General features: G+C 42.8%; 1 long non-coding RNA gene across 2 annotated transcripts in view; it reads right to left on the reverse strand.

The window, feature by feature from the left end:
* The window catches only part of LOC138747015 (uncharacterized), a 62825-nt gene extending 49061 nt beyond the window's left edge, over positions 1 to 13764 (reverse strand). Inside the window, exon 1 of one of the 2 annotated variants that reach the window (XR_011347233.1) lies at positions 13701 to 13764. This is a non-coding gene — a long non-coding RNA (uncharacterized lncRNA). The other variant, XR_011347234.1, reaches the window with a different exon arrangement.
* Between the last annotated feature and the right edge of the window lie 14027 nt (positions 13765 to 27791).

A 27791-nucleotide genomic window follows, 5' to 3' on the forward strand; every position in this document is an offset into this window, starting at 1 on the left:
TAGCTATAACTGATTTGTCATTTCCTGTCATATTTTAAGTCAACTTCAAGCGCACAAAACCTTGAGGTGCAACAGAAAAACTCATCTTCTGCATTCGTACTTGGACTTCTTCCCTGCTGATCTTGGTGCAGTCAGTGACCAACATGGTGAAAGGATTCACTAGGACATTGCATCCATGGAAAAGCGGTAGCAGAGCAACTGGAATCCATCCACGCTGGCCGACTATTGTTGGACACTGACACAAGAGGCATCAGATGCTGAGTACAAATGGAAGTCAGCAGCAAAACATTTTTAGGTCAGTTGAACATGTGCTCAGCGTCAATATGTGATGAAACATGCTACATTTAATGAAAGTTAATTTAATGTTTCTCCAACTTCCTGGAATTGTGTTCAGCTTGAAGTTGTCTATCCTAATGCCCTTTTTTTTTCCAGGAAGCAAACCTTTTTGAACAAACCTGTTGTCTAGTGTAATTTAAATTTCATAAAATGCCTTTCAACTAAGAAGAAATGGTATTCCAGCACGAACGTAAAACAAAATTGCATGAAGGACTTTGAAAGCTAATGGTTCGTAGACACACCAGCAGTTTTAGTTATAGTTTGGTCTTTTGGGTAAAAGATCTGCATCTATGTCTGGGTCTGGATGAAAAGCAGACAGGTATTGATTTCTGCTCAGTATGTTTCATGGAGAATTATTGAGTTAATTTCTTGAACCAGTTGTGAAAATCTTGTCAGGAGCTGAAGGAATTTTCTGCTGAAAAGAAAGTTACGACCAACTATTTGACTTGGGCAGGAAGCAGACAGAACAGCAGCTTTTAAAAGAGGAAATTAATACAAATATTTGCGAGATTTTTAGTTTGTAGGGCCACAAGAAAAGCACAGGGGATTGAGACCCCAACTCAGTGCACAATGGATTGAAATTACTCCTTCTTGGTTGCAATATTCCACGTCAGCTAACATCAGATATAGGAGCAGGATTTGGCCATGTGGCCTGTCAAACCTTCTAAGAAGAGGACAATGCCATTTCCCTGATGAAAATCCAGTCTCTTCAGGCTTTAGTAATGTAGGTGAAGGTTAGGTTATTAAATTAAATAGCAATTTTGGTTTAGAGATACAACACAATTACAGGCTCTTTCAGCTCATGAGCCCATGCCGGCCAATTACACCCATGTGACCAATTAACCTACTATCAAAGTACGTCTTTGGAACATGGGGGAATCTGGAACACCCAGAGAAAATCCACGGAGACATGAGGAGAATGTACAAACTCCTTAAAGACAGTGCCAAATTCGAACTCAGGCCACTGGCATTGGAACAGCATTGTTTCACTACACTAACCATGCTAAGCTTAAGAACAATAAATATCATGAAATTATTGAGACCAGTGTAGGTCGGTCAATAGAAAGGTTATGCAGTGTGACTGATGAAATATTAGAAATGGGCTTCAATGATCTAATTGAGCCCAATAGATAATTGAATTGTAAAGGTTCTCACAGTTTCTTGCCTAAAAGTGGAAATTGGACAGTGATCTTGAACTTACTTTCCAAGTGCATGACTTGTTCTGTTCAGTTTTAAGTGGAAACCCCAGCATTCTCCTTCAAGCAGACTGGAAACCATTTCCTTTGTAAAAACCATGCACTAGATCACATACCGTAGGTCTAAACTGCCTCGTGCTTGTACAATGGGTGTGCATCGTACAATTAGTCTAAGCCCAGTTTTTATGAGTGATTACAAAAAATGAAAGCTCCAAAGAAGACATGCAGGATATATTTTTGAGGGATTTTGATGACCTTAGAGCAGTCGTTTTCAAACTGTCCCCTTAAGCTCACATTCTACCTTGACCAATCTGTATTCCATAGGTGGTCTATGATTAGTAAGGGATTGCTTATGTTCGTGGAAAGAAAATGTTTGAACACCACTGTTTTAATCGTCCCTCATTGACTTGTTATGTTCACGGTTTCATGACTTCTAAGGAAATGGGCCAATTACAATTTCAATATTTCAGTAATAATTAGGTCGAGTGCAGTGGTTCTCAACCTTCCCTTCCCACTCACATCCCACCTTAAGCAATCCCTTCCCAACCACAGAGAATTTATGGTATAGGGAATATTTCAAATGGAATGTTTGAAAACCAGTGGCCTCGAGGATCTCTGTCTCACACAAACTGCCATTTCTAACCCTGAACTGAATAGCTTCCCGAGCCATTTGAAAGGAGAGTTGGGCAAACCACATGACTACAGGTGGGCAGTCACAAAAGGGTAAAAGTGGATGGCAAACCACTTCCCTGAATGACATCAGAGGGTAGTTTCTGGATTACCATTGCTCCATGAGCTTGTTCAATCTAAATTTAATTTAATTCACCAGAACCCACGATGGGATTTAGATACAAATCTATTATCTCATGCAGTGGTGGGTACCTAATGAAGAGGTTTATTTTGGCTTTCAGCACTAGAATCTGGATTAAACCAGTGGAGCTTAGTTTATTTTGCCCTTTTCAGACAGGAGAGCTGACTCTCACTAGGCCTTTTCACATTGCCAAATCTAGACGACCCTCCTAGAACCCGGGTAAAGTTCCTGGGAAGGCTGGGCCTCCCCAGCCTTTCACGTCGCAGCCTTACCTGGGAAATCGGCATCCGGGCATTGTAAGGGGGGGGGGGGGGTCCTGCCCCCAGCGATTATGTCACGAATGAGCATTATGCACTCACAGGAAGTCCCACCGGAAGTCAAATTTGCACAGTTGTAATGGCAAATGGGATGGATTTATGGATGCTGGCCCTGCAACTCTGTGCCTCAATTACAATGCAGGCAGCTAGCGAAAACATAGTTGTCAATGGTATGCTGCAACACTGGAGGAACAAGACCGCATAGTCGCAGATGCCTATGTGACGCACGCACGCAGGCAATGACATTATGAACCTTAAAAGGCAAGTCATTTGTGCTTTCATGCTGCCAGAAGGGGATTGGCATGTGAAGTCGGCCGGGCTCTGAGAGTACCCCCACCCCCACCCAGGTCTTGAAGCCAGCCCTGCCTGATCCAACCTTTTCACACTGCACGATTCCCAGGTAGGTAACTGGGTAAATTGCCCGGTTAACCCACTTGTGTGAAAAGGCCTTGAATCCAGGGTCCTGGTCTGAACATTGAGAAGACTTTGGCTAACAACATCACTCACATAAACATGAAAAAAAAGGCTGAAATGACCTATCTCCTTGCAATGAATAATTCATCATTACTTCCAGCTTTTCTTTTCTGAAATAGTTTCATCTCTTGAAAGCACTTTAAAAAATAGAAACATTTGAACTCGTTTTCCTCTTTGAAGTTTTGATTATGATCAGTTGGAATTGTTTAATGACTGATCATGACCAATTTATTTTTAACAACTTGCATTTGTGTTCTAGTTTTCAAGATACTCCAAAGCTTCCGACAGCCAATAAAAATGTTGAGAGTGTTTCAGTGTCAGAAATGTAGAGACCAAAAGGCACAAACAATAACATAGCAATGGCCAATCTATTTTAATAACACTAGACAATGAAAATTTTGCTTCCTGAACACTTTTGGGTGTACTTTATGGATTTTGGGTGGCTGATCATGAAAATCATCTTAAAATTTTCCTTTCATGTACCATTTTATAGATACAACCTATTTTTTGTGACTCCCTGTCATATTTAAAATCTACTTCAAGCATAAAAACTATGAAGTGCAGCATATCATTGAAAAGTAATTATCTGTATTCTCACTTGGACATCTTCCCTGCTGATCTTGGTGCTGTCAGTGCCGAACAGGTTTCACTAGGACATTACAACCATGGAAACGCGGGATCAAGGTCACTGAAATCCATCAATGCTGGCCGACTATGGTTGGACACTGACACGAGAGGCATCAGATGTTGAGTACAAACGAAAATCAGCGGCAAAACATTTTTAGGTCCGTTGAACTAAAGCCATGTGTCAGAATACTGCTAAATTCAATAGAAGTTCATTTAACGTTTTTCCAACTTCCTATGTGATACAGCAAATCCGAAATTATCTTGGTGTTCAGCTTGAAGTTGGCAATCATTAATCCCCAATATCGTTTCAGGAAGCAACCCTCTTGAAAAAATTTGTTGCCCAGTGTAATTTATGTCTGAGATCTGAGCACTGGGGAGACCTCCAGTAGTAATTCAGTCTGGGCAGGGTGAAGAGTATTATCAATGATACACCTCACCCCAACTATGGACTTTTTACTCTTCTTCCATCCGGTAGGCGCTACAGGAGCTCTCGAACCAGCAGGCTCAAAAAGAGATTTTTTTCCCCTAAGGCTGTGACCCTTCTGAACCTTAAATCACAGCGCTGAGTGGTTCTGCACTCACATTGTAGTGTCAGTACTTTTAGAATTGCTTGTTGAAAGCACTTGTTTTTATTTGCATGTTGTTATTTGTATATAGCACTATTTTTTAAACTTCTGGTTTGATGCTAATTGTATTTCTTTGGTTTTGTACGATAATAAATTTGATCTAATCTAATGACATTAAAATTATTTTGTGGAAGATCAATAATTTAAAGTCATTCCCCTCATCTAAACTCTACTATTATATTTAGTAGAATGTCAGCAACGTGTTATCAATATTGTTGGATGTACAGAGGGGGCATATTCTCATGCATAACATCTCCAAAAATGTATTGTTTTCACTTATTGTGAAGGAAATCTGCTTTTCTTTATCTGTTGCTTCTATGTGGGTCAAACCATATACCTCCGGGCTACTACCTCTGCCATGGATCGAACACAGGTTTAGATTAGTGTAGTTGTATCCAACAATACCGATTCCATGGCTTCTGGATAGTTCTTAAATGTTGCAAAATGTCTTTACCACCGTGTGGTGTGGAGTTATGTGGCCTCTCCATTTGAAACAAGGTGGGAATGTTGATTATGGAGGGTCACAGGACCTCTCACTCTGGAACCTAGTCAGAAGTTGCATCACTTGCCAATTAAGGTTGGACTCTGCCCACCCATTTGTGCAAACCTGACCACTGGCCCCTTTAAATCACCTGCTAATTATCTGGGCCAGACTCCCCAGCTTACTGCACTTTAAAAACTCACCAGATATATCAGATTTGCTCTTAGTTCCTTGATCCTGACTATGAACACTGCTCTATGCCAGGTCGTGTACTGTGGACATTGCTGGAAGAGTCATTGGTAAGGTGTGCACTACACTTAGAGCAGACCGCAGTATTGTGTGGGAATACTTAGCATCAAGCCGTACCCCGATGGGACTGGGAATTGGGAGTGTGTGTTGAAGTCCCTGTTGTAAGAGTGTGCTAGTTACTGAATATTACCGCACGTGTGTAACGAAGAGAAAGAATGGGCGACCACTGGAATTGAAGATCTCTGATGTGAATATTGTTTTAGTAACAAGTGTTGTTTTGTGTCTTTCCTGTTACAAGTTCCCCATTACCTGATTTAATCTCACATCCTCCCCACCACCCCACCCCAGTTTCCAGAATTCTTAACTTCATTCCTCTCATCTTAAATCTATGCCTCCAGCTTCTTGTCTTAATCCCCCCCACAATGGGAAAAAGATGCTCTCTGCTTTATCTGTCCCCTCATAATGTTGTGCACCTCTATCAGGAATCCTCTCAGCCCCTTCTGCTCCAGGACCAATAAACTCCACTTCTACAATCTCTCCTTATCATGGGAATGATCCATTCCAAGCACCATCCTGGTGAACCCCCTCTGCACCCTCTCCAGCACAATTCCATCCTTTCTATAATGTGGTGACCAGAATGCACTCAACAGTCAGATCAAGTTTATTGTCATCTGATTGTACATGTACAACCTGATGAAACAGCATTCTCTGGTCTTCAGTGCCAGACATTCAGACACACAACCAGACATCACACACACACACACACACACACACACACACACACACACACACACACACACACACACACACACACACACAAATAAATATTGTTTCATGAGTAGGAGAGTCATGGATGGTCAGTGTGAGTAGTTCCTGTGGTCATTCCGCATTCTCAGTGCCTGTGGGTAGAAGCTGTTCCTCAGCCTGGTGGTGCTGGCTCTGATCCTCCTGTATCTCTTCCCTGATGGGAGCAGCTGAAGGATGCGGTGTGCAGGGTGGAAGGGATCCTGAATGATTTTGCATGCTCTCTTCCGTCAACGATCCCAGTAGATAGGGGCGGGGTGGGGGGGGGTGGTGGGGGAGGATGATAGAGTAGCCTAACCAGTGTTTTTGAACCTATTCCTCACTGCTCTTTTAATTGGCAAATGTGCTCTGCTGGAGCAATTAACAACCTGCCATTAGATCCTTATAGTTTGTAACAGTGCAAAGAGGCAAAAGTGAAGTAATCGATAAGATGTGTACCTATATTCCCACTGGATTTAAGATTGAAGTCAATTCCTCATGGTGTGTCAGACACCTAATCTTTTAGCCAATTTTCTGTCAGTCACTGCTCAAGGATTTGCAATGTGGCTAGAATAAACTTAGTTTATATTTGGATTAGATATATTTTAGTCAGAAACAATCAATCAACATGTATTGCAATCATTTAGTTTTCAATAAAATAGAGAGATTCGCAGAGGAATGAGTAGTGCCACTTTGGCTCACAGGAAATGTTTGTCATTGCACTAAATAGGGCACTTGGCAAATGACTGAGCTCAGCCAGAATCAAAACAAAACTTTTCTCAGTACTTACCCTTTGGTGGCACGATCAATGACCACCCTCGGTCCTTTGATTTCCTTTTAACACCTGAAAATCTACCCAGCTTTGCCTTGCCATCAATTTCTCTCTGGAATCTCTGCTACAGTCAGAAGCCCCTTTCACACTTGCATCCCAGTGTCCTGGGATAGGAATGGGGGTTTGGCCTTTCGCACTAGACCACTCCTAACCAGGATACTGAACGCTTTCACGCAAGGGATTACCCCAGCATTTGGTCTGTTCTACCTTTAATATGAAGTGCCTGCAATTCAGTTGCCCGTTTCACACTTGCCTAATCTCAACGCTGGCAGCTGAAGACACCGGGGATTGTACTAGGGGTCAAGGCCGGCAATCTCCGGCATGAGATGACATCATCTGATACTGTCATTGTGAGCAGATTTTGCTTTCACGCTTGCCACTTTAAAGGTCGATTGGCGTTTGATTCCTGGGATCACTGGCAAGTGTGAAAGGGGCTTTAAGGCACTGTTGTAGGTCCTGCCTTTGGACAGAGATGTTGAAGAATTGCCCATTTGAATAGAATTGAAGACATTATTATCCCTGGTGCACAAAAGTGCTGGGAAAATTCAGCAAGTCATGCAGCTTTCCATATGAGGCAAACACATGTGACCATCTTTTTGGGCCTGAGCCCTTCAAGATGTGAGCAAAAATGCAAATAGGTGCTGAATAAAATGGTGAGGGTAGGGGCAGGGGGAGGAGCAGAGGCACACCAGCAGGAGGTGGATAAAGGTGGGAGGGCATAAGGAAAAAAAAGAAGGTGATGGGGAAAGGAGGCAGAAGGAGATGGAAAGAGAGAGTAATTGATGTTAATGTCATCTGGTTGGAGAGTGCCCAGACGACTATTAGGTGTTGTTCCTCCAGTTTAGGTGGCAATCAGTTTAGGGGAAGGGTAGGTGGCATCAGCCAGCCGAGGAAGTGATAATGGGAACTATTAACTGGGGAGATGAAGGGCAATCAAACCAGATGGGGGAGAGGGATGGGGTGGGTAGTATGTTTGAGTGCCTGAGAATGAAGGACGTTTCTTCTAAGCTTGGAGCTTGCTTCGAAAAAGAGGGATGTAAAACTGTAGTTTTTCAAGCATGAATCCATCCACATCATCCCTAGCTGCCTGGGAATTAACATCGGTCCCTTGTCAACTTGCCCAGGAACTGACAGTAAAATCAGGTCTTCGTGGAGACGAAGGATTGATTAAGAAGTAGCGTAAATATTGTCCCCAAGATATATGTTAGTCTGAGACAAATGGTTTCAAGCACTCAACCTCAGATCTTGATTTAATATGAAAAGCAAATTGGAAAACGCAGCTTGACAAAAGCTACTGTTCATTAATCCACAGAGCAGTCAGTCACACACTACATAACCATAAACTGGAGGAACAACTCCTAATAGTCGTCTGGGCACTCTCCAACCAGGCCCCTCTCTCTCTTTCTGTGGCTCAGTGGCTTCCTTGCCTGGACTCTTAAAGCTGCAAGGTGTGATCTGGTAACCCCATCTCATGCATTATTCTGCTGACGTTTCCTCCGACATCCTGGGGAACAACCGAAGGAAGCAGTTGCTCCACCAGCCCCAGATTCCTCTGGAGATTCAGCGACAACATTATGCTAGTTATCCCAAGGCAGCAATATAGGGGGAGCACTGGAACAGGGCTCAATGTGACGCCTAGCCATGGTAAACATTACCCATTGGACCAAAAAGCAGACAAGGTTTAGTCAGCGGTGGCCAACCTTTTAATTTTTAATTTAGACAAACAGCACGGTAATAGGCCCATGCGTCCTTGCCACCCAATTAACCTACACTCCCAGTATGTCCTCGTGAGCCGAAATGGCCTGTTACCATGCTGTATGTCTAAATTAAAAATCAAAAGGTTGGCCATCCCTGACTAAACTTTGCCTGCTTTTTGATTCACTTAATTCATACAAACGAATTCCATTATATCTGCCATGCAAAATTGGCTCCAAAATTGGGAGGCATGGTTCTTGTAGCGGTTAGTGCAACACCGTTTACAGAGCCAGCGATCCAGGTTCAAATCCAGCGCTGTCTGTAAGGTGTTTGTACCTTCTCCCCGTGTCTGCGTGGGTTTCCTCCAGGTGCTCTGCTTTCCTTCCACCTTTCAAAACGTACTGGGGTTGTATGTTAATTGGTTAGATCGGGATTGTAGGCCGGAAGGATCTGTAACAGCGCTGGATGCCTAAAAGAAAATTCACTTATTGCCTGCTTGCCTAGCATACCTTTAAAATGCATGCCCAAGTATCAGGCAGGGTGAGCTGGGGGATGTGGGTACATTTGTTGTCTATTACACTGGGCAATTTGGTCAAAGTGGCATACAAAAGGCCTCTGTGCGAAACGTACATACAGACAAACAATACATATGCTGGACAAGTTTTAATACGTCCAAATAAATATATAAATATTGTTTTGTAAATATGAGAGCCTTGGGTGTTAGTGTGAGCAGTTCCTTTGGTTGTTCCGCATTCTCACTGCCTGTGGGAAAAAGCTGATCGTCAGCCTGGTGGTGCTGGCTCTGATCCTCCTGTATCTCTTGCCCAATGGGAGCAGCTGAAAGATGCTGTGTGCAGGGTGGAAGGGGTCCTCAATGATTTTGTATTCCCTCTTCAGACAACAATCCCGGTAGATCACGTTGATGGGGAAGGGAGACTCCAGGGATCCCCTCTGCCACTCATGGCCCTGTGGATTGACCTCCGATTCATTTCTCTGCAGTAACTGTACCAGAGTCTCACAATCATTTCTGTGTGATCCTCTGTGTTGTATCTTTCCTTAATATTACAGGCCAATTAGCATTCACGATTACCTCTGCTAATACATATTTAGAACACATATTTACATTAGGACAGATTTACAGCTCCAAAAAAAGTAATAATCTGCAGAACTGCTTACACGTAGCAGAGCGATTAGGGCAATGCTGTTACAGCACCAGAGATTGGAACCGGGGTTCGAATCCTGCTCTGTCTGTAAGGAGTTTGTACGTTCTCCCCACGTCTGCTAGGGTTTCCTCCAGGGGCTCTGGCTTCCTCCCACTGTTTGAAACGTACAGGTGGTGTCGGTTAATCAGATGAAATTGGGCAGCATGGACTCGTGGTCCTAAATGCTGCTATTCACTTCTTAGCCAAGGGCCATTGCCTCTTTTCCAGTTTGCCTTCTGCATTCCTATGTAAAACAATGGACGTGCTTGTGTAAGGGATAACAGAGGAATTCGGAAGGTAGATTTTCATTGGCTTACACGAGTTGGAGATAATTAGGCCAATGAACATCTCATTTCTTCAGAGTTCTATTGTCCCTGTGTTCTGAATCTCTGAACGGAAGAACAGCTGCTATTCTGAAAAGCTGGAAAGTGCATTTAAAATCAGTATATCCTGAATGTACTGTGAAAAAACTGTACTGACAATAACCACACCAGCAGTGCGAGTATAAGACAGCATTAATAAACTAATATGTACACTAAGAGGTCTTGTCTCTGCAAGACGAACCTGGAAGGCTAGACTGTAGCTCTGGACTGCTTTATAGACATGGTCACGGGGATGACCCCTGGTGGCCCAATGGTGTAATTATGTACGGACAATAACCACACCAGCAGTGTGAGTATAAGACAGCTTTAATAAACTAATATGTCCACTAAGAGGTCTTGTCTCTGCAAGACAAAGCTGGAAGGCTCGACTGTAGCTCTGGACTGCTTTATAGACAAGGTCACCAGGATGACCCCTGGTGACTTAGTGGTGGAATTACATCTCACCACAAAGACTAATGCTGAGACTTGTATTACTTACAATGTCTACAAGTGTGTTGCATTTTCTCCATCTTCATTTTAACATTGTACCTCACACAGGCCTGGAATTACAGTAATAGTCATTGGTTTTGGGAATGTAATTTCTGGCTTGAAACACGAAAGTCTGGAGATATAAAAACACAATGTTGGAGAAACTCAGGAGATCAAACAGCATCCTTTATGTGGCAAAGGTTAAGATACACGACCAACGTTTTGGGCTTGAGCCCTTCATCAAGGTATGTTGATGTTCTGTCCATGCCTTGATGATGGGCTCAAACCTGAAACATTGGTTTATGTCTCTTTATCTTTACTACATGAAGGACACTCTTTGACCCACTGAGTTTCTCCAGCATTGTGTTTAATCTTCGATCACGGTGTCTGCAGAATTTTGTGTTTTACTCCATTGGCTTGGTGAAAGGCTGTAATGCCAGTGCACCCACTAGGTGGAGCACTGGAGAAGACTGCAATGCGTTGCAATTATTAAGGACTTGTATTTGATAGCAAGCACCTTCCTTTGAATGTGTACAAGTGCTTCTAAGCCTATGAAGTTCTTCTTGACGTACAGGAAAAGAAATAATGTTGTAATGCTGCAGCCAGTTTGTGCAGAATAAGATCCCACAAAGGATGACCTGAAAATGTGATGAACGGGAAGATGCATTTTGGGCCTACACCAGGGTGGAAACCCCTCGTCTTCCTCAAAATTGCACATGTGGCGTATTTGACAATCACCGAGACACCAGCTCAGCCTCATTTTGCAGTGTTTTCAACAGAATTTTCTTGACAATAATGTGTGGAAGAATTCACCGGGTCAGGCAGCGTCTGTGGAGGCAAAGGGGAATGGGCAAAGGGGAATGGTCAAAGTGTTGAGTCGAGGCACTGCATTAGGATTGAGTCCGACCCAGGCCCGACGCAGGGCCTTGAGCTCAACTGCCAGCCATTGGGTTGCCTTCACAAATGCTGCCTGATCCCCTGACTTCCTCCAGCAGCATCTGCAACCTCTTGTGTTTCCCCTCCCCCCAAGTACTGCACTGAAGTGTCAATTCGATCACTCCACCCAAGTCTCTGGCATAGGGCTTACAACCCAGTTGGAGAGGGAGCTGAGACATATAGAGGACATCTGATGAAGCAGGGTCAAAGAAGAGGTTTTGAAATTATTTTTGGTTAATAAAAATTTTTAAAAGCCCATCTTTTAAAAAAAGCCCCCTTTCTTAAACTCTTTTTTAACTGGTTTTCCGGGACTATCAACTAGTGCATCTGAGAAAACCAATAAGTGCATATACTCCGTGTCCCTGTTTTCTGGAACTGATTTTATTACCAACCACCTGCTGGTTCATACTGGTGTTCCTACTGTAGTTTACCCATGGACCCAGTCTTGAGTATTTATTAAGAAAGGTTAAAAACATCTGGAGTCCAAAGGGTGAAAATTCTGCACTCTGTTCTAATTTTAACACAAGCCTAATTAACGCTAAGTTGTTAAGACCTACATGGTGGCATGGTTGGTGTAGTGGTTAGCTCAACGCCAGCGATCAGGACTTTGATTCGAATCCTGCGCTGTCTGTATGGAGTTTGTATGTTCTCCTTGGGGGCTCTGGTTTCCTCCCACCGTTTGAAACGTACTTTGGGTGGCACAGACTCGTGGGCCGAAATGGTAAAGGTTCCATTATTGGAATGTAATACTAAATTTAGAATGTAACATACATGACAGAGAGTCACCACTTTGTCCAGCGCCCACTGTTCTTAGACAGTCTCCCATCCAAGTACTGACCACGCTTAAGACTGCTTAGCTTCTGAGATTAGACAATCTCAGGCGTATTAACAGCTATTAGGCTTGGCCCATTACTGTGCTGAATGTCTAAAAGAAAGTGGCACAGGGAAGGAAGAATGTGGTATGGGTTGGAATATCCACTTGTGAAAATATTGAAAATTTAAAATAAAAACAGAAGATACTGGAAACACACAGCAAGTGAGAAATGAAAAACAACAGAGTTTCCATCACTCTTATTCACAGCCATGCATTCAAACTTTGAATGTTTTCCCCTGCAACTGCAGTCATAGAGGGATGTGCTAACTTGCCTTTCCTGCCATCTCTCTGGACTGACCCCCGCCACATTTCCTGATAACCAAAGACCAATCCCGTTCTCGTTATGCACTTCCCTTTCCCAATGCAGAATGATAGATAATGAGGAAATGTGGTTAGGAGAAGGATTGGAGAGATGACAGGGATTATTTTTCACCAAAGCTCTGGAATTCGCTGATTTTTTTTCAAAAGGTTTTCTTCCTGAAAAAATTGGAGTTTATGGTAGACGACTCAAGATGAACACCAAGGTAATTTCATATTTGCAGTATCACGTAGGAAGTTGGAGAAACATTAAATTACATTTTATGTTTAATCACATCAAGATGCTGACACGTTGCATTAGTTCAACTGACATAAAAATGTTTTGCCGCTGATTCTCATTTGTACTCAGCATCTGATGCCTTTCGTGCCAGTGACAAACGATAGTCAGCCGGCATTGATGGATTCCAGTTACCCTGATACTGCTTTTCCATGGTCGCAATATCCTGGTGAATATTTCACCATGTTGGTCAGCAGGGAAGAAGTCCAAGTACGAATGCAGAAAATGAATTTTCAATGATATGTTGCCCTTCATGGTTTTGTATGGTTGAAATAGACTTAAAATATGACAGGAAATCATAAAAATAGGTTATATCTAAAAAACGGTACGTGATAGGAAAATTTTCTGGTGCTTTTTGTGATCAGCAGCCCAAAATTCATAAAATACACCCAAAAGTGTTCAGGAACCAAAATCATTGTTTTCCAGTGTTATGATCAGCAGAGATATTATGGGCTGAATGGTCTCCAGTTGCATTTATACATATCTATGTTCCTTTGATATGGTGTCAACATGGACTGCCAATAACCATGTCCTCTTTGACAACCACCTCATCCTAAATTTGATTGTTCAATGCCTCAATGTTTGAATCAATCTCTGAATGAGATTCTGACTATAAATATTAAGCTGCCAAAAAAATATCTACTTCTATCTCTAAAACAAGTCCCAATTGTAGATTTACCTAATTAATCCAGTTTGGATACATATCTTCGTGCCTTGCCTCTAGTGACCTCCAGCCTCACATAAACATCATCTCATCTGCATCGCATCCTGAACCAGAGTTTGGAACCTCTTTGCAACTTATGTCTTGCTCTCACCTCCAAATAACCTCCTCTTTGCCTCGGGAGGTTCATTTTTAAACAGGCTTCTGTGAAGGGCTTTGTAAAGCTCATTAATAGCGAAAATATTTAGTCACCAGGTAATGATTGTGATGCAATAGAATAAAGACCTTGAAAGAGTTGAAACAAAACTTTTCCACGGTTAAATCTTGATATGACAGGGACGCAGGACCAACATTAAGTGGACTGCTTTCGAAATTCCTGGCCCATGGGTCTGATAGCATGAATTTAAGTCCCTCCACTGCAGCCAAGCAAGTTAAGTTTGTGAAATAAATGAGAAATCTAATATGAATTAATAGTCATTAAGAAGTTTGCAAATATTAAAAATTGTTTAGAAAAAGAACTCTACTTCCTTGGTTGACCTATATTTTACTCCAGATTCACAATAAATGTCATCCTGCAGTGACATTATTAAAAGTACAAATCAAAACAGGATCTTATGCAGAATATTTAATGTGGGTGAGGTCTTTGGTTCAAAGGAAAAAGATGTGCTTGGTTCATCTAGTCAGACGTGGCTTCTGCAGTATTCAGCAGGAGAAGATTGATATGATCCAGTGATCCTCGAGGGACCAGAGGTGGGGAGGATGAGCAAATTTAAGTTCTTGGGAGTCACTATCTCAGATGATCTTTCCTGGTCACAACACATTATTGGCATCGTTAAAAAGAAAAGCATATCAGCACGTCTACTTTCTCAGGAGTTTGGAAAGGTTTGTTATGATATTGGAAACCCTGGAAATTTCTACATATATGTGGTGGGAAGTCTGCTGACTGGCTACATCATGGTCAGGTATGTGGACACAAATACTCCTGAGTGTAAAGCCCTCCAAAGGTAATGGACCCAGCTAGAACATCACAGGCAAAAGCCTTCCCACCATCAAAAACATCTATAGGGAACACTGTTGTCAGAGAGCAGCAGCAATCATCAAGGATCCACATCACCCAGCACGTGCTCTGTTCTTACTGCTGCCATCAGGAAAGAGGTGTCAGTCCCACAAGACTCACACCACCAGGTTCAGAACCAGCTGCTATCCCTCCACCATCAGACTCCTCAACGACAAACTTAATCAGAGACTCATTTCAGGACTCTCATTGTTTTTTTCCTCCCTGTATTGTGGCAGTCGGTTTGTTTACATTTCTTTATCTATTTACATTTCTCTGTCTGTTTCCATGTGTGTGCTGTGTACAGTTTTTTTTTGCATTACCTGTACCAATAAGTGGTAATTCTGCCTGGCCCACAGGAAAAAGAATCCCAATGTTTTGTCAATATAAATCTGCAATTGTCTTCCATATGGCCTTCAGCTTGGAGGCATGCACCAATAAGCCATGCAATGGTTTCACTGTAACACAGGGATTCATTCCTCCTGTTAACTTATTTGAAACACAAACTAGTTAAACATGCCCTTCTTGTGATTGTGATAAGTTACCTATCGCAAATCATTTCAATATATGTGATTGGCACAATAGAATTGTCGCTACCGATCCATCCCAATGACTGCAACTATTGCAGGCCTCTGTAACCTGAACTCTTCTCCAGTGGGTGATACACAGAGAACTGTTGCTGCTGGCTGTCTCTCTCCACCTGTCAGATATTTCACTGCTGCAAAATGCACAGGATGGGCTTTAAGATCTCTAAAACATGACGTGATCAAACGTGATGTTAAGAGATCAGTTTTACAAAATCCATCCCATTGCATTGGAGTAGATCTTTTCTCTCATTGGCTCAGATCCTGTGATAAGAATAACGGTAAAAGATTAGCACTCACCTCTGTCATGAAATAAATGAAACAGCCGGCAACCGGACATTCACAGTTAAAAATGAACATCACGATTCAATTTCCACTGGTATCTAACTTGATAATCCTGTGGATGCAATGAAGTTGCAATAACTTACACTGAATATTCCACAAATGTTCATTCATTGGGTGAATTATATTTTTAGCAGCATGTAATAAATCTGCCAACCTCTCCATCAGTGTAAAATTAACTTTACAAGTATAGTCTTAATCCTTTTTATATTAATGATTGATGGAGATTGTAATTAACGAAGCTGGCTTTATTTCTACTTTCCTTTTCTCTCATTTATTTCTCTATCATACATTCAGTTCCTTTTACCTTATTTATTTCATTTCCCCTGCACAATTTTAAGTCAAATCCGTGCTTCTCCACTCTAGAATTCTACTTGTTTTACTCACAGTGTAAAAGCCCATTGAGAGCCAAAGGACAAAAGCCAGTGCCATGATTTGTAAGAGTCTCTTGTCACAATTGACCACAAAATCCATTCAGATACCTTGATGATGAGTTTATACAATGCACATAGGCTTGGAAATTCTTACGAGCTGGAGCCAAACAGGTACTCGTAAAGAAAAACCATAATTGAATTAAATTAAAAGAGAAAATAAATATATAGGCTCGATATAAATATTCTCATGAATCCTAGTGGAAAAAAATGACTTGCAATTGTGCAGACAGTCCAAGGAGTCAATGCTACAGCAAGAAAGAAAACACTTCTCCAAGAACTGGATGTGTGTAAAGCTGTCATTTTCCGTCCATGGTTATGGCAAACTAGTGTAGTGGTTAGCGCAACACTGATGAAGCGTCAGCGATCGGGACAAGGGTTTGAATCCCATGCTGTCTGTAAGGAGTTTGTATGTTCTGCCTGTGTCTGCATGGGTTTTCCCTGGGGGGCTCCTGTTTCCTCCCACCCTCCAAAACACACCTGGGGGTTGTAGGTCAATTGGGTGTGATTGGGCGGCACAGGCTCATGGGCCAGAAGGGCCTGTTACTGTGCTGTATGTCGAAATTTTAAAATTTCTAAAATTACTTCATCCCTTTATGAAGGAAGGCTGAGAAAAGCAATACCTATGGAATTGGAAGCAAAGAGGGAAATAGAAGAGGGCATCACCACGGTTCATCCTGTCAAGAAGTTGCCTCACAACTCCAGTCGTCTGGGCTAATTGCCAATCTGTGGTGCCATCTGCATGAACTTTGTGAAAAACGTGCGAGTTGGTAAGTTAATTGAGCTCTACAAACCATGTACAGGTAGAAACAGGCGTGGAGGAGAAAGCTGAGGAGCATAAAATAACATTGGTGTAAATGGGCGCTTGATGGTTGGCATAGTTTTGAAGGGCTGAGGGGCCTGTTTCCTTGCTGTGTGTCAAGATTCTGTGTCTCTATATCTCTTGGACTCTATCATAGTTATTGATGCTGAAATATCTGTTGACCTGACCTGATATACCTCTCTCGCAAATCACTCAGCCACTTAATAACTTGTGTTTGCTTTCAAAAGTGACCCCTGAATTAAAGAACTAGCCACCTTCTGCAATACTGTGATTCACTTTGATAGTGGATCAGTTTCCATGAGTTCCGCCGAATGTTCATTTATGTTCAGATCTCTCCACTGCTCAGGTCAAACTCTCACAGACCGGGTTATAACTGACTGAAGCTCATGCTGCCATTGTGAGTCATTCCTATATTCATATTCGCAGTGACCTGGAACCACAGCCAAATTGACAAGGAGCATGGAGAGTGGATTTCATGTTCAAAACTGTAGTGCTGTCTGTTTAAATAACCATGCACATCTTTCCTTGTAAAATGCATAAAGGGCTAAATGGAAGCAGAGGAGTAAACCCTCATGGATCATCAGATTGTTCTACAACAAACTAGCCCGCATTGCTCTTGTTGAAGGCAGAGTGGATTAATTATTCAGGGATGTCACTTTCTCCTGCTGACTCTCACCTACTTGTTACACACAAGCAAAGACTTTAATGAATTGAAAGGAGGTAGTCTTGAGTGGAGGTGATTTGGACTTGGAAAAATCGAACAGTAATGAAGTTCAATGAACTGTAATCACAGAATGAACAATGTGCACCTAAATCTCCCCCCTCACCTCCATCCAGACCTTCTGGGGGAGGCAGAGCTTTATCTGCACATTGTCCAACCTAATCTAATGCATTAGGTAGACTTGGTGTGGCTTCCTCTACACCTGCGCGACTAAACCCAAATTGGGTGACTGCTTCGCTGGATACCTGTGCTATGGCTGTGGGTCCAAGAGAGAACCATTTTAGTTCCTCTTCCTATTCCCTCACTCCTCAGCCTCACCCATTGTCAATGTGAGGCCAATTGTAAACTTGAGAAACAATGGATTATATTTATCCTGGATAACCTTAAACCCAGCAGTATGATTTTCTGATTCTGACTAAACCTATTCTCCACTATTTCCATCTCTTCTTTACCTATTCACATTCTTAAACATCTCTCCAACCCTTTCCTCCTATTACGTGCTCCCGGTTCATTTTCATTTGGGTGGGACTGTCACTTTAAGAGAATAACTCAAGCTACAAAACTGTGGGCTGACAGGCTGAGGACACCGTGTACTCAAATTCACTACTTCTGAAGAGAGAGGAAACCCTGGAGCACAGGCGAATTGACTATATGACCAACATATTAAAGAAACAGTACACTGTTTGATCAGGGGCCATTTTAAGGAAGCAGCACAGGAGAAGCAGCTCTTTGAGGAATACTGCACTGAAATGGCTTCATGTGGTAATGGACAATTTGTCTGATTTCTCCCTCTAAGGAAAGGTCACTTTTGAAGGGGGATTAGAGTACTATACTGTGACCAGAAAGGGAGGGTCACATTTCAGATGACCCACAGAAGGGTTCTGGAAGCTTTGTGAAAGCCACTCGCTTTGCTTCCCCAAGAAAAGGAAAAGGGGAGTTTTGACTACACTCATCTGAAAGGACATTTCTTGGGAAGCAACTTAAGGTTTTCATGAGTTTATAACAATCTGTCACCCTGGTCTCTCCCACCTCATTCATAAACACTTCTTTGCATCAATTTCAGAATCTTCATGTCAACATTGGATTTCTGAGACTGGATTTGGAACTGACGTTCCAGAATTGGGCCTGAACCTTAATTACTTGGGATATTTTACACACACACACACACACACACATACACTAAATATACCATTGTCTTGGCTAATTTCTATTGCTGGTGTCTGAGTATGTAACATTCTCCCAGTAGTCTTCCACTTTACCTGTCTCTCTACCTCTCCCATTTACTGTACAATACCCTATTATCTTAGACCCTCTCCAGCTTCTCCCCATCTCATTTTTCTTGCCTTGATACTTCCCCTTCCTACTTTAGTCTTGATAAAGAATCTCGACTGAAGACATTGACTGACCATTTCTACACACAGGGAGTTCATGAAATGTTCTACCCACAGATGCTGCTTCACCTGCTGAGTTTCTCCATCTTCTCATTGTCTGCTCAAGATTCCCATGTCTGTAAGTTTTGTGTTTCTCTGAAGGTCAACGCCCTTGGTCCATTAGAAAATAGTTGAAATAGAAGCCATTTGAAGCGAGACAGCTTTGGAATTGAAGAGAAGGAAGGGCATTGTTGTTCAAAAACCAAGGAAGTATTAGGTCTGTATATTTGAGGTTGTATTCTTCAGTGTTCTCAGCTACTGAGTGTAAACTGAGAAGAGAGCAGTGGACTGGCTCTCCCCTGCCAACTACCTAAATTTCTAATCTTCCATGAATTGTAGGATTTTCTAATCATTATATACTCTGCCTCAGCTGAAAATGTTCTCTAGCCTCTCATTTCTTCTCCTATAACCTCTCAGATGGAACTCTTTTCAATTCCATGAGCACTATTTTCCTGAATGATTTCCTGATAACTTTCCATTTGGCAAAAACAAGGAAAGAGCAGTTGCTGAACTATTGCTAATTTAATTAGATTTGCATCTGGCTAAAGGGATGCAATTTGAATGTCACAGTAAATATCTCCATTTAATATCAGTTCATCTGCACAAGTGTGGTCGGATGTGTTACTGGAAAGGCTGAAGGCTCTGTATGTCGTGCCATTTGAAAGCACTTTCTTGGCAAACTAAATAAAAGTATACATGGTATTTCTGAAACTCTGGCAAATTTCTACAGATGCGCGGTGGAAAGTGCGCTGATCGGCTGCATCACGGTCTTGTACGAAGAACACCAATGCCCCTGAATGTCAAGCCCTCCAAAAGGTAGTGGGCACAGCTCAGGATATCACAGCCAAAACCCTCCCCACCATCAAGAAAACCTGTAGGGATTGGTGCCACCAGAGAGCAGCAGCGATCGTCAAGGATCCACACCACGCTCTGTTCTCGCTGCTACCATCAGGAAAGAGGTGTCGGTGCCCTAAGACTTGCACCACCAGGTTCAGGAACAACTGCTCCCCCTCCACCATCAGACTCCTCAACAACAAACTCAATCAGGGACTCATTTACGGACATTTGTGCACTTTCTTTGATTTATTTTAAATTCACTGTGTTGCACAGTGAATGTCTGTTACATTTTGTTTACATTCTGTTTACATGTATACATTGTGTGTATTTTTTTGCACTTCCAATAAGTAGCCATTCTGCCTTGCCCACAGGAAAAGGAATCTCAGGGTCATATGGGATATCATGTTTATACTGTGATGAAATGCTTTGAGAGGCTGGTCATGGTCAGAATTAACACGTACCTATCTGGACCCACTGCAATTCGCCTATCGTCACAATCGCTTCACAGCAGAATTAACACGTACCTATCTGGACCCACTGCAATTCGCCTATCGTCACAATCGCTTCACAGCAGATGAAATATCGCTGGCTCTTCACTCAGCTGGAAAACACCAATTCATACAAACCATTATTCCCTGAGTGGTGGTTAAGAAGCTACATACTCTAGGCCTCTTTACTCCATTCTGCAACTGATTCCTTGACTTTGTCATAAGAAGATCACAGTCAGTATGAACTGGAACTGGAAACAACATCTCCTCAATGATTATCAACACAGACAGACCCTAAGAATGCGTGCTTAGCCCACCGCTATACACCCATGACTATATGGCCAGGCACAATTCCAATGCTGTCTACAAACTTGCCAATGAAAGGACCGTTGTTGCAGAATCACAAACAGAAATGAAGAAGTGTATAGGAGGGAGATAGATCAGTTTGTTGAATGGCAACAACCTTGTGCTCAATGTCAGCAAAATCAAGAAGATGATTGTGGTCTTCGGGAGGAAGTCAGGGGAACAGGACCCAGTCCTCTGTAGTGGAGAGGGTCAAGAACTTCAAATTCCTGTGTGTCAATCTTTCAGAGGATCTGTCCTGGAGCCTACATTTCGATGCAATCACAAAGAAGGCTCGCCAGCGGCAATACTTTGTGAGGTGTCTGAGGAGATTCGGTATCTCCTGGTAGACTCTTCTAAACTTCTACGGGTATATTGTGGAGGGCATTCTGGCTGGTTGCATCACTGCCTGGTATGGAGGCGCCAACTCTCAGGACAAGAATAAAGTCCAGAGGGTTGTTAACTCAGCCTGATGCATCACAGGCACCAGACTTCACCCCCATCGAGGACGTCTACATGGGGCGGAGTCTCAAAAAGCAGCCTCTATCCTCAAAGACACCCAACACCCAGGTCATGCCCTCTTCTCTCTGCTACCATCGGGGAAAAAAGTTACAGGAGCCTAAAGACGAGCAGCCAGCCGCACAAGGACAGCTTCTTCCCCGTTGCCATCAGATTCCCGAATAATCATTGATGCAAAGACGCTGCCTTACTTTTCATGCACCATTATTTTAATTTCTTTTAGATAGTAATGTCTTAAGATGGTTACAATATAAATGTTTGCACTGACGCTGCCACAAAACACTGAATTTCAGGACTTGTTGGTGACAATAAATCCTGATTCTGACAACAAATCTGAATCTGATTTGTAATTTATGAGTCTTTGGTGAGTTAGAAATAATTTTTCATCTGTTGAATGAATGCAGAGAGAGATTTGGAAAGGTTATTGTTTATTATTGGAGCATTGAATCAAGTGACTTGTGAAAATGGCACAACTTGCACCACATATATTTCTAGCTAAGCTTACATTTTTCATGCCCAAAGATGATCCCTACTGTGGAAAATCTCGCTATGGGGAAAATTACTGTAGGTTGCCATTATGCACCATATGGTTAGAAGCAGCCTGCTCTGCAGTTGAAATGTCAAGCCTTCCGCTGTATGGGAACAGTGACAGAGCCTGAGACAGACATGGAGCCAGACAGATAGCAAATTAGGCACATTCATCTGGTGTAGCTTAGATTGTAGCTATCAGTAACATAAGTAAAAGACAGATAATGAGACAACTTTCTCTAGGAGCTCTATCAAGAGCGTCCTGGCTGGGTGCGTCATAGTGTGGTACGGTTGCTGCAGAGAAATGGATCAGAAGTCAATCCACAGGGCCAAGAGTGGCAGAGAGGATCATAGGAGTCTCCCTTCCACCCACCGCCCCCCAGCCCCCCCACCATCGACGTGACCGACCAAGACAGTTGTCTGAAGAGGCCGTGCAAACTAATTGAGGACGCCCTCCACCCTGCACACAACAGCTTTCAGCTGCTCCCATTGGGGAAGAGATACAGGAGCCACAGAGCCTGCACCACCAGGCTGAGGAACAGCTTCTTCCCACGGGCAGTGAGAACGGTGAACGACCAAAGGAGCTGCTCACACTAACCACCCGAGACTCTCATATTCATGAAGCAATATTTATTTATTTATTTGTATGTTTGAATACTTGTCCTGCAGATGTATTGTTTGTCTGTATGTGTGGTTGTGTGTCTGCGTGTTTTGCACCGAGGACCGGAGCATGCTGTTGTGTCGGGTTGTACTTGTACAATCAGATGAGAATAAACTTGACTTGCCTTGAAATTTGGTTCAACCATGGCTTTTTAGGGAATTGCAAGAGGCCTAGATTTTGGTGTTCAAATATACATTCAGAAGGTGAGTCACACTGGATTCAGGGGGCAGTGAGTGTGGGTAATTCTTTCCAGAAGGCCGAGGCAGCCAAGGCACTGAATATATTCAAAGGTCATGGTGGGGTGTGGAGAGATGAGGGAATGTGGCACTTCGATGGAGGATCAACATGATCACATTCCACAGTGGAGCAGGTATAAGTAGCTGAGAGATCTAATTCTACCCCTGTTCTATATCTGTCAGGGTGAACACAGGCATAGTCAGGGACACTATCTTTCAGATGGAGTATTGAGCCTGGATCTCTGATGCTCCACCGCTCGACTCCTCTGAGTACTCTGCAGTCGGATGAATTATCTCCGGCTCTGACTGCGGGCCGTTGACTCCCAGCCCTCTTGCTGAATGGTCACTTGTTTTTTTCCTTGCCCTTCGAGTGCCTGAGGAGCTGAAAAATCTCCGAGCATTTGTAACGGGAAGCAATGGGTTGAAAGAAGAGATTCTCACTTAGATCATCTGTAGTTCCTAAATCAGAGAAAATAAAATCACAGGTGGCGTGGTTAGTACAAAGCTATGACAGTGCCAGCGACCTTACTGCCTGTTAGGAGTTTGCACGTTTTCCTCATACCTGGGTGGGTTCTCTCCAGATACTCCGGTTTCCTCCCACCCTCCAAAGACGTACGGGATTAGTAGATTAATTGCTACATAGATGTGTTTTGGCGGCGTGGGCTCGTGCACCAGAAGGGCCTGTTATCTTGCTGTATTTATAAATTAAAATTAAATTAAAATATTAGAATATGGGCCAGTGGGAGGAAGATTAATTATACAAGGCCAATTTAATCCAGTCACTCATTGACAGTTGAACCAGCATTGTTTCCCCACTCAAGGAGTTATTAAGTCCATCTCTCTTTGGCTGTGCACCATTTCATCCAACTTTCAGTGAGACTTGTACAGACAGACATGGCTAAGAAGCTGGCAGTATGGGGCAGTCTGTTCAATTTGGATGTCTTGCCCATTGCATTGCTAAGAGAGAGTACATTGAAGCATTTGAATGTTGCATTAAGTCATGTTGGTTAATTGAATGAATTAGCAGAGAAGAATATGGTGAACTGTGACATGTCTGAGATTAGCATTAAACAAGAAAATCGGCAGATGCTGGGGGAGAAGTGCAATAGACAAACGTCCTGGAGAAATTCAGTAGGTCATACAGCATTCATAGGAAATAAAGGATAATCCCTGTTTCAGGCCTGGACACTTTGTTGGGTTTCAGAAAAAAAACAGGCAGATGCCTGATGGGAAGAGGTGGAGGGGAGAAGGAGAGGAGAGAAGGTAGGAACACATTTGGTTAGCTCTGGCCAATGTAGACGCATCATTAACCTTGGTAACTCATGTAAGGTCATTGAGTTTATAATGGCACTGGCTCTGGTGCCTTGGCAAGGAAACCAGACTTTGACCTCCACTATGCTCCCCCAGCATTGTGCATGTGGGCCTGGAGGAGACTCCGGCCCCCTGTGAGTGGAAGACAATAGAATTGCATCCCCGCAGAGCAGTGCCTGACAGAGTCTGTAAGAGAGACAAAAAGAGTTAAAGCGTTGCTCTCTCTTTCTCTGCAGTGATTGTCAAATGTCTTTGCATGCCCTACATAGTCCAACCATCTGGGTGATCAATGCTTGGTGAGTTTTCACTAGGGACTGTGGAGTTTGAATATTGAGAGCATTACATGTTGGTTTAATTGACCTGTAGACTTAAATTTAATATTAGCACGTAAAAGTCGTGAGGAGGAAATGAATGTCTTCTGTCATTTCATCTATATTTAGGCTGAAGCCAAGTATAGACGAATGATTGAGAATATTTTTGAACAGGGTCATGGAATCCTTTCAAAGGTAATGAGAAAATGTGCTGAAATGATTTTTGTGAAGGAACTGCAGCAATTGGTGTGGAAACACTGGAATTCTCACTGAATTCAGAAACGGAGACGTCCCACTTTGTTGGCTGCTTATTACTAGACCACACTGTGATGTTAGATTCATGAAGGAGATGACTGGTGGAGTGCAAAGTTGCTGCAATTCCCCCGCACTGATGCCTGAAAGCTATTTAAGAATCTTCTCCCCGGTTGCAGCTGAGAGAAGAACACCATTTCTATTTAACTGGTGGAATCTTTAAGCCTTTGATAATTAATTTAAGCCGTATGTAAATTAAGCTAGTTTTTCATTGCTTTTACATTTTCTGTGAACTTTAAGCAATTTTAATTGTTTCATTTTTATCAGATTTTCCCCCCCAAGATATTTCAAAATGTGGAATGTTTTTGACAGGATTAACTGCCAGTGTTCAGAATCCACCACAGCCACCCCAGTTCAATGAAACACCAGGCAACTCCTGAGAGAATCTGAGCGAAAGTAAATCTACAGGAGCTGGGAAGAATGTCTTTGAATTAAAGACTGGTGACTCATGTGGAGGGGGTGGTGAAGGAAGAGATTGCCCTCATCAGTCAGAGCATAGATATAGGAGCAGGGACTTCCTGTTACAACTGGAGTAGTGTGTGCAGTTTTGGTCGCCCAGTTATAGGAAAGATATCATCAAATTGGAAAACATTCATAGATTGTTGTGGGGATGAGTCGGCTAGAATTATAAGGAGAAGCTGTATTGGCTGTTACTTTTCCTCCTGGAGGGTTTCATATTGAGTTTTATAAAATCGTGAGAGGCGTAGATAAATAAATAGTCATCGCCTTTTTACTGGAGGACGGAAATGTAAATTAGACAGCATAGATTTAAGCTAAGAGGGGAAAGATTTAAAAGGAACCTGAGGAATATGGAAGGAGTTGCCTGCAGAACTGGTAGAAGCATGGATAATTGTGACATTCAAGAGATATTTAGATAGGTAGATGAATAGGCAAGGTTTAATACAGGGAAATGGGACAAGGTGGGTCAGCATGGACAAGTTGAGCTGAAGGACCTTTTTCCGTGCTGTAGAACTCGCGGATTCTAGGACTCGAAATGGCCTCATCCTGACAAGGAGATAGAGAAGGTGCAGGATAATATGTTTGAGTGGAGGGAATCATGGATTTTCCCAGAAGCTTAAATTCCCACAAAGCTTTGGGGAGCATTTCCAACATTGTCTCTTCATAGATTCCGGCCCAGTTGACAAAAACATTGACTACTTCAGAATGTTTGCCAGACTGCAATGGTTGGGGCAAAGTAGTGCTTGTTGGAGAGGTTGATACCATTGGACTGGAGCTCCATGTTGGAGAGGAGAAGGGGCAATAGGCACAAGATCATGGCTTTAGAGGGGAATCTCTGGCTTCCCCTTTCCCACTCTCTGTCTCGATGAAAATGCTCAAGTCTGATTGGGAAAAAAAAGTCTAACCCCTTACCATGGACCCAATTTCTCTCTGCTCCGTCCTGCCAGTGGTGAACAAAATTTTTAAAGTTTTAAATTTAGACATGCAGCATGGTAACAGGCCCTTTCAGCCCATGAGCCCGTGCTGCCCAGTTACACCCAAATTGACCTATAACCCCAGTTACGTTTTGGACGGTGGGAGAAAACCAGAGCAACCAGGGGAAAACCACACAGACACAGGGAGAATGCACAAACTCCTTACAGGCAGCGTGGGATTCCCGGTCGCAGGCGCTGTAAAAGTGTTGCTCTAACCACTACACTAACCATGGCCTACTTACTCTGAGTGCATTTCAGTTGGAAATGAATCTGGATCTTTCAATCTCTGTTCTCTGGAATAACTTTAAGAATTAATAAATATAGATTCTTGTCTGTGTGATATTTGTGGATCAATGGGTCCAGATTTGTATTGAACTGCATGCTTTTAAGATATTAAATTCAAAATGGATGAAAAGATGGCAAGTTTTCAGAACCTATGATTCAGAGGATGTTTTCCTGCACCAGGAAGGAGTATCAATTGCCATCACTAAATCAAATGGTAGGTAGTTTATTACGGTAATGGACTGTTCAAATTAATTACAACTCTGAGTACTGCGATCCAGATGGCCAGGGACATGATTTATGTGATATGCGTAAAAGAAATCTGATCAATGCCAATGTGATGAAGTTCCGACTCTAGGTTCTGTGAAACCTAATGCATTGGTGATGGCAAAATAACAAAAGAGCTTGGTGTTAGGGACAATATTGTGCATTTGAAGTCGATCCAAAAGGGCACAATAACCTTTTACCACTGTTCATAAATTCCCTGGGCATTTTTTGGAGAGCCTTTTCCAGAGCAGAGGCACAACCTTGACGCAAGAAGACTGCATGTCACTATCTCAAGGGCAGGAATGGGAAAGCAACAATGGTTGTCTTGCACCCCAGGAATAAATTGCACGTAGTTACAAAACTGCATGAGGCAGTGAAGGTAAACTCAGAGAGCGACTTAATGCAGGGATGGGTATGGCACCAGGGAAGGATGGTAGTTAAAATGGCCCTATGGTTAAACAGCCTCTCAAACAATCATTGTGTTCACAAATAAAAAATATCGCCAATTAGAAAAGGGTGCCTAAGAGTGAGTAGCATCTGTGTAAATGTGTTCTGCAAAGATGCATCTCAAGGAATAGGGAGATAGACATTTTTCATGCTTCATATTTTCTTATGATATTGAAGGGGGAAATCTGGCCCACTGAGTTTATGCAAGTTCTCAATGCAATTCCATCATTGACTTATGTCAACCATCTACAGGAGCTCCATTGAGAGAGTCCTGTCCAGCTCCATCACAGCGTGGTACAGTTGTTGCAGAGAAATGGATCGGAGGTGAATCCACAGGACTATTGGAGTGGCAGAGTGGATCACTGGAGTCTCCCTCCTCAGCTCCCCTCCCCTTCAGCCCCCCCCTCCACCGACCCATCGACGTGATCTGCTGGGGATCATAGTCTGAAGAGGGCATGCAAATCATTGAAGAACTCTACCATCCCGCACACAGCATCTTTCAGCTGCTCCCATCGGGGAAGAGATACAGGCATACCAGAGCCAGCACCACCAGGCTGAGGAACAGCTCCTTCCCATGGACTGTGAGAATGCTAAATGACCAAAGGAGCCGCTCACACTAATCATCCAAGTCTCTCATATTTACAAAAGAACATCTATTGATTTAGTTGTATATATGAATACTTGGCCTCCATATGTATTGACAGTCTGTATGTGTGTTACGTCTTGTTGTGTGCCTGTGTGTTTTGCAGCGAGGACCAGAGAATGGTGTTGTATTTTGCAATCAGCTTACAATAAACTTGACTTGACTTTCCCTGCAACTTTTCTTTCATTGGCAGGTAGGAAAGGTGGGTAAATGGTTCTGACTGCTTGTGGGTGCCAGGTCATC

This window comes from Narcine bancroftii, chromosome 12 (assembly GCF_036971445.1).
Source record: "Narcine bancroftii isolate sNarBan1 chromosome 12, sNarBan1.hap1, whole genome shotgun sequence".
Taxonomy (NCBI): Eukaryota; Metazoa; Chordata; class Chondrichthyes; order Torpediniformes; family Narcinidae; genus Narcine; species Narcine bancroftii.